Source organism: Alligator sinensis, unplaced genomic scaffold, assembly GCF_000455745.1.
Source record: "Alligator sinensis unplaced genomic scaffold, ASM45574v1 scaffold1560_1, whole genome shotgun sequence".
NCBI classification, from domain to species: domain Eukaryota; kingdom Metazoa; phylum Chordata; order Crocodylia; family Alligatoridae; genus Alligator; species Alligator sinensis.
The window spans coordinates 105321-118770 of NW_005842757.1; positions in this window are offsets into that span (position 1 = coordinate 105321).

Consider the following 13450-nt stretch of genomic DNA (forward strand, 5'->3'; position numbering starts at 1 on the left):
TTCGTCATGCATCTGCTGATGCACGCTAAAGTGCCATTGGCTTTTCTGATGGCTTCGTTACACTGCCGACTCATGTTCATCTTGGAGTCCACTAGGACTCCCAGATCCCTTTCCACTTCCATGCTACCCAGCAGGTCATTCCCTAGGCTGTAGGTGTGCTGGACATTTTTCCTCCCTAGGTGCAGCACTTTGCATTTCTCCTTGTTGAACTGCATTCTGTTGTTCTCTGCCCATTTGTCCGACCTGTCCAGATCTGCTTGCAGCTGTTCCCTGCCCTCCGGCGTGTCCACTTCTCCCCATAGCTTTGTGTCATCTGCAAACTTGGACAGAGTACATTTCACTCCCTCGTCCAAGTCGCTGATGAAGACATTGAAGAGTATCGGTCCTAGGACCGAGCCCTGCGGGACCCCACTGCCCCACCCTTCCAGGTCGATACCGACCCATCCACTACGACTCTCTGGGTGTGACCCTCTAGCCAATTCACCACCCACCAGACTGTGTAGTCATCCAAGTCACAGCCTCTTAACTTGTTCACCAGTATGGGGTGGGATACCGTATCGAAAGCCTTCCCGAAGTCTAAGTATATGATGTCAACCCCTGCGCCTGCGTCCAGGCGTTTTGTAACCTGGTCATAAAAAGAGACTAGATTAGTCAGGCATGATCTACCTGCTACGTGTGTGGGCCAGGAGCGGTCTGAGGCCCTCGGGGGGTTTTTTCGCATGGCGGGCTGTGGCCAGCAGGCCGGACACGCCAGGTCGGGGAAGGCAGGCGGCATGCTAGAATTAGGCACGGAAGCTTAGTGGTCGATTTAAGATTATTTTACTTACACCGTAGATGGTCGCGGTGCAGGCAGGAAAACTCGCTTGAGTTGCAGTTACAGACAGAAAAGAAGAGAGGCGGACTAGAGTTCCTTCCCGTGAACCTTCTAGCCCAATCCGTTTGAAAGCTCTAAACCGCAAGCCCGTCGTGTCAACCGAAGAAAGTAACTCGAAGCAAAGAGCTCTGAATACACTCACACGAAGTTTGCTAGGCTCCGTGGAACTTGCGCGCAGGGAAGGGTACATCGAGGGATCAGGCGGCGACGGGGAGAGGCGAGAGGCTGATCAGACCCCTATAGCCAGCTCTAAGGTACACGCGCTGGGTCCGATAGGCTCCGCAGCGCACCTAAAGTTCTCCTCCAGATGTTTACGGAGTCCCCCCTTGCAGGGTTCTCCTCCAGAGATCTCCAACTTGGGCGGAAACTGCTCAAGCCTCTTATACGGCTAGCAGGCCAATCACTAGCCGCATGTGGGAATAATTTAGAACTGGCCAATAGTGAGACACAAATTTGTATACGAATGGCGGGGACTCCTTGCACCGTGCATTTCTCTTTTGTAACCTAGAAATGCACCCTGCAAAGAAAGCTACGAGTGGCGGGAAATAATTTAGCAGTGCCGAAGCACACACAAACAAAAATCACACCCTTGGGTCGTGACACTACGAACCCGTGCTGGTTTCCCCTCCTATTTAAGCCTCACAGAACACATGTAGCAATATCATAGGGATTTTTTTATCAGCACCAGATTTTTTTAAAGAAATGGTGGTTGCCACATATTCATGAATATGTAAGAGACTATTCTTGCTGTATTAAGGTCATTGTGACTAGTTCTGTTGCTTATTGGAGAAGTATATTAAAAGTAGAAAACTCCACACGATCCAGTATTAGGTTAGATTGCAGAAGTGATTCCAATTGCAGAAGAGTGCAGAACGGTTTCCTCTCACTGCATTTTCTAAATTAAAAGGGAAGGATCTAATAGTAGAGGTGTTCCTAGTTATACTAATAATGGGACCTGACTACAAGCCTGAAGAGGGTGGAAGCAATAAAGAAGTTGCTCTTACACTCCAATTCTAAGTAGCCACACATTTTGTAGGTGCTCATATTCAGACAAACATAGCAATAACAATCCCCAGAGACAGGGAATGGAGTTTGATATGAAGCGAAAATACATAAGACCAGAACCAGGGCTCTGGATGAGACTGCATGAGTGTGTTTACATGTACCAATTTAGAGTGCATTGGCCATTTTTAAGGCACATTAAGGGTACAAGTCTACATGTACAAATGCAGGTTTCAAATCTATGCCTAAATAGCTAAAGCGCTTTAGTGCACATGTAAACGCATTAAGGCGCATTAACACTGTGTATGTTGACTGGCTTGGGACTAGAGAATCAATCCTTGAATAGGGAAAACATCCCAGTTGGAGCTATTTTGTGTGTGTGTGTGTTCTTATACTGCAGGGGTGGGGTTGTTTGGTTTGGTGTTTGCCCTATTAAAGCCATTTCCTAGCTTAAAACCACCATCCTAAAAGCAGGACCAGAATTATTTAGACACAGAAAGGATATTTTGAGTTTGTGTCAGGGGCAGAGAGAAATTTGTAAAGTATAAAGGACTTCAAATCCCCACAGGCTGCCAATCCCAAACTAAGAGGCAGTATCGACTTTGTCACTGAAAAGGCAATGAGATAATTGAAGTTCTACTGCAGCAGCATTTTGGGGGCTGGAACCCAGCTCATTTATTCGTTTAGTTTCACTCACACATTAGAGGCCCAAAAATCAATTTCCATCCATGATTCATATTTTCTAATGAAATAGTTGAGGCAGGTCCAACACAGCAGATCACTAGAAGTGGCACGGAAAGTCTGCAAATTCATTTCAAATGGAAAGCAGCAGTTATTCACTGCTTATTCAGCATGTACAGCAAGAGGTAAAGAAAGGGATCCTATCCTAAAAATCCTGCTCGTGGTGGGTGCATTATTCCTCACGGATCTGGTAAGATTCACTCCTCGCTCTCCATTTAAGACAGTCACAGCAGTCTGCTGACAAATCCTACCCCCACGTCTCCCCCACAAAGAAAGGCAAATACAAAGCTGATGAGGGATTTTAAAAAATGCTCCGACAAAGGGCCTTCAGCTGGGAGTTGTTCAAGAAGAGAGTGTGTGTGTTCATTTATGTACATGTAGATCCAAGGTGCATCCACCTGCCACTCTACCGGCGCCATCACCTGCGTGCAATGTCCGTCCGCTGTCTCCACCTGACAGACAGAGAAATCTCTCCATGTAAGACTGAATGAACACTGACCTGACATCAGCTGCAGAAAGGCAGAACGCTTCGGCCTCCGAATGGCAAATTGCAGAGCAAAAAATTGTCCGTAGACTGGACCGAGCTCAGTATGGTTTAAACAGGGACTATGGCTCCTTATTGCATTTCCTGGGTTAGCTTTGGTGGCTGCTGCTTTCCTATGGGTTCTTTCTTTGTATGTCTCTCCCTTCCTCCTCCTCCTGTTTTCCTACCTACTCCACTCACTCCACTTTATTCACTTTCCTCTCCTTTTATCATCTAAGAAAGTGAAATTGGGTTCAGGAAAGCTTGTGCTCTATATATGCATAACCCTTCTGCCAGGCACAGGCGGGAAGCGAGAGGAGCTGGGTTCACATTTTGGGGTACCCAATGATTATACCAGTGGCTCAAGCCCCCACCCAGAAATCTGGGAACACTAGGTGTGACTGGGGTATTCCTTGCAGACAAATCCCCAATCCCACGAGTCATGTAAACTCACAAATATTAATTTATTTTTGAAACACAAATAAAACAACAATAAAAAAGAACAAAACCTTAAACACAATGTAAACTTTATCTCTACAAATATGGTTCATAGGTTGAACCTCATCAAGATCCCCCACCCCCATCCCGGGCCAGCCTGGGACTTGGGGCTGCCCAAAGGGTTAGTTCCAGTGGCCACATTGGAGCTGTGTTAGGACTGGGGTTCACCACACTTCGGGAAGCTGCTTGTGGTCGGTGGTTTGGTTGTGGTGCAAGGGGACTCTTGTCACTCCTGGGGAAGTAATAGACCACCAATCTCTGCTCCCATGGAGAGGCTCTGTGTGTGTGTGTGTGTGTGTGTGGTGGTGGGGGTGACTGCGGCTCCAGCCACCATACACATCCCAAAACTTCTGGGCTGAATTATACGACCTGCTGAGACAAAGTGAGTTTTCCCCTTCTCTAGCTGTAGATTCCTTCTCCCCTTGGAGGGGATTTCTCCCTTCAGCAGCTCCTAGCAGCTTCTCCCCCTTCCACACCAGCCCAGCGGACCTCATATCCCTTAGCATGACATCCCATTAGCCTTGTCCAGTCAGAGTGCCACATTTTATTTTACATCCCTTACCCAGATACAGCGCCCCAGCTTTCCATGTGCAGACCACATGGCCAGGACAGCAGGGGCCACCTTGCCCACAGGGCCAGACTGCACGTTTTCTCCTTAAAGCAACAGGTCAGAGGAGAAAAGCAGGGGGCACGGGGGAAAGGTCAATACAAAAAAAAACCCCACACAATACACAGCAACCAAAGGCACACACACTGCCATACACAGCACAAGTGTGTGTGTGGGTGTTACTTATGTCTCTCATTAATTTGGTCTATAAAGGTGCATGTCTACCATGGCTTCTAGATTAGGGGTGGGCAGACAGGCAAATCCAGCCAGCAGCCAAACTCCATTTCCCAGAAGCCCCTGCCCATGTTGCTGTAGCCAGTTTCCATGGAGATCCCATCAGTGGCAGGGCCATGACAGCAGGGGCCAGGGTTTCCATGGAGACCAGCCCCAGCAGCGCTGGCAGGGTGCATGGCAGGGTGCGGAGCTGCTCCAGGGCTGAGGCTGGGATCTTGCGGCAGTGACCACGTGGTCCCAAGTCGAGGCAGAGTCTGATCCACTGCCTGCAAGCCCCTTCCCACAGTGTGCTGGCAGTGGATTGCAGCTCTGCCCTGGCTCCGAACCACGCGGTCGCTGCTGCAAGATCCCAGCCCCAGCCCCTGAGCAGTTCCCTGCCCAGCCATGTGCCCTACCAGCACTGCTGGGGCCGGTTTCCATAGAAACTTGGCCCCATGCTGTCATGGCCTTGCCACTGCTGGAGTCTCCATGGAAACTGGCCACAGAGATATAGCTAGGGGCTGCTGGGAAATAGAGTCTGCCATGGGCCTGATCCACTCCAGGGGCCAGACTTTGCTCACCCCTGTTCTAGATGCAATAGCTCAGATAAAGAGGAGAGGTACAACCAGCTGAACCAGAGACAAGGAGACTTCGGCAGAGCCCAGGCAGCACTGGCACGTGACCTCAACAGAAACCTATATTGGTGTGCTTTCGTGGTGGGGTGCTGGCTGGAAAGCCCTTCCTGTTGCAAGCAGGAAAACTGTCTGGTGTTTTCCTGGTTTCTCCTGTTTTCAGGAAAAACAGGAGGATGTATGGATTGGATCAGAGACACTTGACTCTCTCACTAGTGTCTCTTCTGAACTGGGCAGCCCAGCAGAATCAGAGGAGTAATAATACAACAGGAGCTGTTTTCATGGAAACCATTCATCTGACAGGGAGGTAAAGGTCCTCAGTGGCCATTTATACATTTAGTCTAGCTTCTCCTGTACCGCTTGTCTGCTGAATCACAACTAAGCAATGCAGCTTGAATTTAAAATGTCCGTGATCAGTCTGTACAATGCAGGGGCTGTTGCATATTGAATAATTTGGAGGTAGTATTTCTGCTTACTAATGTTTCAATATCAAGTATCAAGGGATTGAGGGAGGAGAAGAGGAAATCTGTACTATCCCTAGCAAGAATAAAAGGCGGACATATTAAAACTCCTCTTGGTGTTTTCATCAATACTTTTTAAACACTTTGGTGTATAATATATGCTCTGTATCTAATTGCCTTGGCAATTATAAAGAAATGACACTCGTGGTCAATAAACACTGATTTAATGCATCTTCTTTCCCCCAGCAGTGTCTGAATATCTCTTCCCACGGAACGGGTCACTGAAGCTGTCTAATAGGCCCTCATCATTAATTTTAATCTTTGCTTAACAAGATAATTTAACTTTTCTGTTTCTAGCCATTTCTTTTGGCTGACTTAACAAATTCTTCTCCAGCTTCTTTGCCAAGGTCTTGACAGATCTTTATCTTTGTTTCACAGTACTCTAGGAGAGCTCCTTTCCCTCTGTAGTTGACTGCATCATGCCGTGCCTGAAAGACTTTTAATCCTTGTGGGATATATCTGGTCAATACAAGATTCAAGGCATCTGATGAGCTGAAGAATTTTTTTTAAGTGGTTTAGACAGAAACATGGATTTCTTCAAATAACTTCAGCAAATGCTACCAATTAGATGTTAGGTTTAGCTTTCATTTCGAAATCAGTTCTCTCACATCCTCATTATTTTCAGGCCATGCCTGAGTTGTGCTTACAACCCGCTGAGGTGGGGGGAGATAGAGCAGCAGGGATCCACCGAGCCACAGAGGAGCTAGTACACTCCTCTTCCTCACCTTCCTCCAGGAGGTCCCATGAAGCCCCTCTCTCCCTCTCATCTGGCATTGCTCTGTCTCATCTTTCTCAGCATCTGGCATCCACAGGCACTTCCCCTAGGCTTTGCAAACTGGAATTGCATGAGCGGCTCATTGAGCCAGAACTCTGCCTACTCAAACTGACAGGCTTGATTGAACACAGGAAAAGACACAAGTGGCGAGCAGATGCCTTCGCCAATGAACGAAGCGTAGCAGGGCAGCCTGTAACCCCGGCATTTGAAGGCACAGACCCTTCCACACAGGTTCCTGAGAGTGAAGGACTAAGGGAGAGATCTTAGAAAAGTTTATTAAAGAGGCCATCCTTAATGGACTGGCCGACGCCAACATCTTAAGGGATAGGCAGCACGGGTTTGTTGCGGGTAGGTCTTGCTTGACCAATCTCATTTCCTTCTACGACCAGGTGACCTATCACCTGGACAAGGGAGAAGAGATTGATGTCATATATCTTGACTGCAAAAAAGCCTTCGATCTGGTGTCCCATGATCGCCTCTTGGAGAAACTGGCCAATTGTCGCCTTGGGTCCTCCACGATCCACTGGCTGGAAAATTGGCTCCGGGGTCGGACCCAGAGGGTAGTAATCGATGGAAGTCACTCATCGTGGTGTCCTGTGACCAGTGGGGTCCCCCAAGGCTCTGTCCTTGGACCCATACTGTTCAACATCTTCATTAATGATGTGGACACTGGAGTCAGAAGCAGACTGGCCAAGTAAATGCAAGGTTCTCCACCTTGGGAAGAAAAACCCACAGCATCCTTATAGGTTCGGCAGTGCTACGCTGGCTAGCACTATGGAAGAAAGAGACTTGGGGGTCATCATTGACCACAAGATGAACATGAGCCTGCAATGTGATGCAGCAGCTAGTAAAGCAACCAAAACGCTGGCTTGCATCCATAGATGCTTCTCAAGCAAGTCCCGGGACGTCATTCTCCCCCTGTACTCGGCCTTAGTGAGGCCGCAGCTGGAGTACTGTGTCCAGTTTTGGGCTCCACAATTCAAAAAGGATGTGGAGAAGCTTGAGAGAGTGCAGAGAAGAGCCACGCGCATGATCAGAGGTCAGACCCTACGATGACAGGCTGAGAGCCCTGGGGCTCTTTAGCCTGGAAAAGCGCAGGCTGAGGGGTGATCTGATGGCCACCTACAAGTTTATCAGGGGTGACCACCAGCATCTGGGGGAACGTTTGTTCACCAGAGCGCCCCAAGGGATGACGAGGTCGAATGGTCACAAACTACTTCAAGATCGTTTCAGGCTGGACATAAGGAAGAACTTCTTTACTGTCCGAGCCCCCAAGGTCTGGAACAGCCTGCCACCGGGAGGTGGTTCAAGCGCCTTCATTGAACACCTTCAAGATGAAACTGGATGCTTATCTTGCTGGGATCCTATGACCCCAGCTGACTTCCTGCCCTTTGGGCAGGGGGCTGGACTCGATCTTCCGAGATCCCTTCCAGCCCTAATGTCTATGAAATCTACGAGAGAAAACTTTCCAGAGGAACAGCCAAAGTGACGTTCCTTTGGCCATGGACTTGCTGCATGTGGATGGATTTTGATCCAGGAGTCTCTCGGGATATGGACAGACTAGAGATAAACTGCTTTCACCTCACATCCCTCTTCCCTTCTGCAATTGGGGTGCCCAGCCTGTTGGCTTCTGCTCCTCAGCTAGTCCTCCCAAAGAAAGCACCATCTTTCAGCCATGAATGGGCAAGTCAACAAATAAAACAGAGCCCTTCTGCCCTGTCCCAGGCTCTAGGAGGGGGCCCTTTGGCTCTGGCCCCTCCGCGTAGCAAGCTGTTCGGCCCACAGCTCACTTCTCCTTCCCTTGCTTATTCTTCTGGGAACTCTCTCAAGCTCCAAATGGGACATTTTCGGTCTTTCCAAATACCCTACATTTGGGATCTTGAAACAGGGCTGACTGTTCCCTCTTAAAAGGGACAGACTGTCTTTACTGCACCACCATTGAAACTTCCCTTTCTACAGCTTCTTTGGCCCAGGAAGGACAGCTGTCAACTTCATCTCCCAACAACTTAATGGGGCAAAGCTCTCGTCTTCCACTCATACAAGTCTCAAGGGATGAGCTTCTCTGAGTTTCCATGCTTGCCATGGGAGACTGCTATATGCAGAGGCATAACTAGCAGTGTTGGCACCCTGAGCAGACAGACTGTTGTATGGCAGAGCATTTGGTGCTCCTCTCAATCAGTACCCTATCAGAGTTACACTACTGGATGCATGCACCCCCATAATGAAAGAATTGGAGGATCCCAAAACATAACTTTTACCACCAAAGCTTTGCAGAAACAGAGCTGAAACAAAGGGCCTGTCCATGCATTCATCTCCCCAGTGCCCACCTCCTCTGGAAGCCCAGACTGAGGCAGGGCTAGTGTCAGAGCAAGGACAGAAATTGAGGTGTGATCTGCTCTAGAATAAGAGGTTAGTACTATTAATCCTGTTGTATAGAAAGGGAACTGCAGAGCAGAAAGTAAGAGTATCTACATATCCAAGGGCCAATTTGAGATGCTTACTCCTAGAGCCAATTGAAGAATGACAGTTTGGTTTTATAGGTACTTTGGGGATTTAAAAGATGGTTTTAATTTTGGATTGGCAAATGAAAACGAGAAAGGTAACCTTCAACCATTCTTATGAAAACAAAATTGCATTGTAACATCCCTTTCTTTTTAACCAAGCCTCATTTACTTAAGTATGTTCTGACCATTTCTACTGAGGAGGTGATTTTTCTGAGTACTTAGAATTATACAATACTTCACACATTCAGAGCAAAACCCCAGTGAGTTCAGCTGCAGCCAGAAGTGTCCAGTGCATCTGCAAAATCAGCCCCGACTGTCTCATTTCAGATGCCCAGAAAACAGAATACACAGGTCGCCTCTGGGACATTTTTTACAGTCACTTGCTCCACATGAAAGAGAAAGGTCTATGGAAAAGGCAGGGATAGAATCTGAATCCCGAAAGCAGCACAGGAAGGCAGGACATCTATCATGTTCAGCTCAAAAAACCCCCCAAAAAAACAGGGCATGAAAAAACCCAGCTCTAAGTTTGATAAAATTATAAAATCTTGACATCAGGCCTATGTTAGGCAACCTGATTAATCAGCTTTGCTAGGAATCCTGCTTATAGTATGACTGAATGATTTTTCAAATGCTTCAGTGTGTCAGTCTGTCTAGGATTTGTCAAACTGATTAGATGTTACAGGGGTATAAATACACTGGCAAAACAGCACTGCTCTCCCAAGCCTGCCCTCAGAAGGGGAAGATTAATCTGTAAAGACCACTAGAACAGATGCATTATGACAGCATCCTGGGTTTGAGGGACAGGCATTGTAAGGAGATGTACAGCATTACCCAAAATGGCAGGAAAGTGACACTTAACCATGGGCCCAAAGTGCAAACCATATTTCTCAACTGAGAAGATATGACTCTTGTCACTTCAACACTGGGAAATGAAGAGCTGTCTGACCAATGCTTTTCTAATTGCATTTAAGGGAAATGTATTGTTTAATAAAGTGGAGTTCAAGTTAGCTAATTCAGTAACAAGAAACTGCCAAAAACCATAATTAACGGAAGACTTTCAATATCACCAGAAGGGATGATCAATGAGCATGCTTTTCTTCACATATGTTTCTTATTTCTAAGAAAAGGAATGTCCAGAAATATTCCCTCTGTGTCCCCCTTGCTGAAGCTTACTGGTGTGGCAGCTGGGAGTTGTGTCTGTGTGGTATAGGTGCTTGCCGAGTGCTCTGTGACGGTTAGACCAGGTGTTTCCTGTCGTTTGTTCATGCATTGTAAAATATATGTTATAGCTAAGAGTTTATTTAAAAGTTTAAAAAAAACGAGGTTAAGGCCTTGTAAGCAGTGGCACAGCTAAATTGACCTTATAAGGAAAGCGCAGAAGCTTGTACTACTGTTGGTTAGTCATATAAGGAAAGTTCTTGGTGTAAGACTGAGTGGCTGTGAGCCAACAGCATAGCTCAGAAAGCTATAAATTTGCTAGCACATCCGGGAATTAGTAGAAGGAAAACGCAGCATTGTGAAGGAAGCTACCATTTTGAAGACTGGTTGCTGACCTGGGTTTGGTGGGCTGGTGGATCTCGAAGAGCCCGAGAACTGAATACCAGGGTTCTTCTTGGTACCCCTTGGACAGCGCAGATCGGGGATGCCTGACTTCGTTGAGCTTTGAGAAACTTGTCATAAACCAGGCAGAGGAACCTGCCGATAAGTTGCCGACGTGGAATATTATTGTCTGTCATTGTTGTCTTGTTATACTACGCATAGTTGTGTGTTTGTTAAATCAATAAACCTTTCTTACCTTTTCACTCCCGACCCCTCTCTCAATCCCGAACCCTCCCGCTGGTGGCTGGGACAACTGGGTGCATCTACACATGCATGAGATCTGGGAGCAGTTTACCTGCAAGTAAACTACTCATGAGTAAATGCTCCCAGGCAGGTGTCTACATGTGCAGGGAAGTGGGAGCAGTTTTGCTGCTGATGGCAGCAAATTACTCTCACTTCCTGGGGCCCTGTTATGAGTCCCTGCTGCACCAGGCAATGCTCAAGACTCCCTCTGGGTGCTAGCCCAGGGGCCGGCAGGGAGCACTGGACCAAGAGACAGCCGTCTCCTGGCCAAGGCTGGGTCATTGCTCCCTGTTCCCAGGGGGTGCCTGCTGCTTGAGCAGGGACAATGTCCCCCTGCCCCAGCAGCAGGCAGCTTCCAGAGGTAGGGGTCAATCTGCCGCCTCCTGGTAGCCAGCTGATGGGGAGCAGATTTGCTCCTGATCAAGTGTCTACACGAGCACTACTGTGCAGTTAGTAATCACAAGTAAATTAGCTACTTGCATTTGCAGGTTGCAAATTTGCTCGCAATTAGTGAGGTTTATTGTGCAGTAAGCATGTCCACGTGTTGACATACATGCTTGCTGCGCCGTAAACTATACTACATCTCAGTAAAGCGTCTTGTGTAGACGCACCCACTGTGTTTATTTTAATGCCACTAAACTGGCTGGGAGAGCAAGAATGCATGTTCTGTTTAAATTTCCCAGTGATGTTTCATGATTTAAAGGCTTTTCCCCTTGCAAATTACAAAAGAAGTAGGTAGGCAGGTAGAGACAGAGATGCCTCCGTTCCTGAAACAGCACAGGTGCAGTGAGTGAAACATCTAAAAACAGGGCTTAAAAGACATTCTGATCTCACCTGGAGACATACAAAGCCAGCTTCAGATTCTCTTCCAGTTTACCTGGCTGCAGTGCCAGGCTAACCTAACTGCAGCACTAGGAGGGGAGAGGGGTTGAAATATAAGCCCCTGACATTGCCTTGGGGGATGTGTTTGGTCTAGTGGTCAGGCACTGGATCATGACCCACAACACTGGAGGAATATTTTTAGCTCTGCTACACCACCGACACCGTCCATCTCACCTCTGAACACCAGCCCAGTCCCCAAAGCTTGTGCTAGCTAATCACAGCTACAATTCCTATTTCTTGGTTACTCCCTTTCTTAAAGCACATCTTGTCCAAATGCATCCATTTCACCAAGACACCCAGAGGGGGCTGTACATGGGCACTGCCCTTATACATATCTCTCTCCATTTTTCCCCATGCACAAAATTTTACAAGCCATAATTTTAAACACATCACTGGTAAAGAGACCAATTAGCAACAGGCTAAAAACAGACAACTGAGCATCCAGTAGAAACACTCCTGGCAATTAGTGCTTCCCTTTTGACAATTGTTTTTCATCATATCAGTTAACCAGGTTAAGTCCATTCAGTACAGGCTTCCATGACTGTATGCTGCTACTCTATAAAAACAGAATATCACATGAAAGTCCGTTAAAGATCATACACAATTTCTAAATCCACTATGTGAACCAGTTATTTTTATCAATCAGACCATGAGCTCATAAAGAGAAATAAACTATGCTGAGGATCCTCAGTTATTCTATCACCTTTTAATTCTTTACTGATTGTGTCAGGTATCAGCCTGTAACCTGCTTAGACTAATGGACTTCTAGGGTCCCAGTTTACCCTATTTTAAAATTGGCATGATGTTAGAGTTGTTTTCCCTCTGTTCCCCTGGACTTTCCCAGGACATAAAGATTTGAAAAACAAACAACATAAATATTTAAAGAAACATCCAGAAAAATACTATGAACTATTTTTGGTTAAACGCTATGAGGTTCGCCTGATTTAAAAATTCTTAATAATTGCTGGCTGACATTCTCCCAAGTTATGTCTGAAAAGGAAGCATGTCGTTATCACTGCAACATATCACAATGCTTCTTTCCACACGCAGAACAGAAATTCTGACCTTTTGTCATCCTGATTCATAACTGTCATCGTTGTTGTCCTTGTTGGGTATTTTTGACATGTTGTCAGTGCTGAAGTCTCCGGGACTGCCGTGCTAGCAAAAAGCTGCAGCCAAGAAATCCCAACACCAATTGTGTCTTAAAGAAGAACCACGAGCTTGGTTCAGGCAACGGCTCTGCCAAGTTTATTGTCTACAAAGCACGGCCCCAACACAAGTATAACCCAACAGACAAAGTGTTATTACATGTATGCCTGTGGCAAGGTGTTGGTACAACACCATGTAGGCTCCCCTAGGACAATACAAAGTTCCCATAATTTCCAACTCTCTTTTTTATACAGTGGCCAAAACAAACTACATATCATATGCCATCATTACTTTGAATATCTTAAGCCATCCTGTACCATAGGCTTGTTCCACATCCTGATCTGGTGTTCCCGTTCCAGCTTTACCATCCTGGGGCTGGACTACCCTCCACATTGTACAGCCGTCTCCCCCTCCCGTCTCCTGGCAGGGGTGCTCACGTGGCCCACATGTTGAGTGACTTTAGCCAAGCCTTTGTGTAAGCAGCATATATATATAAATCAGTATTCCAGCAAGACTTACATTCCCCTCTTTTCGTCTTTTTATAGTGGAGGATGTCTACCCATCACCCTGGAGAAGTACAATGTACAGGCAGAAGGTAACCCAATGGGCTAACACTGCTTTGAGGTTACCTTATGTCCGCTTGTACATTCATGCCCTAACTGTCTGCATTGATCTGCACATACATGA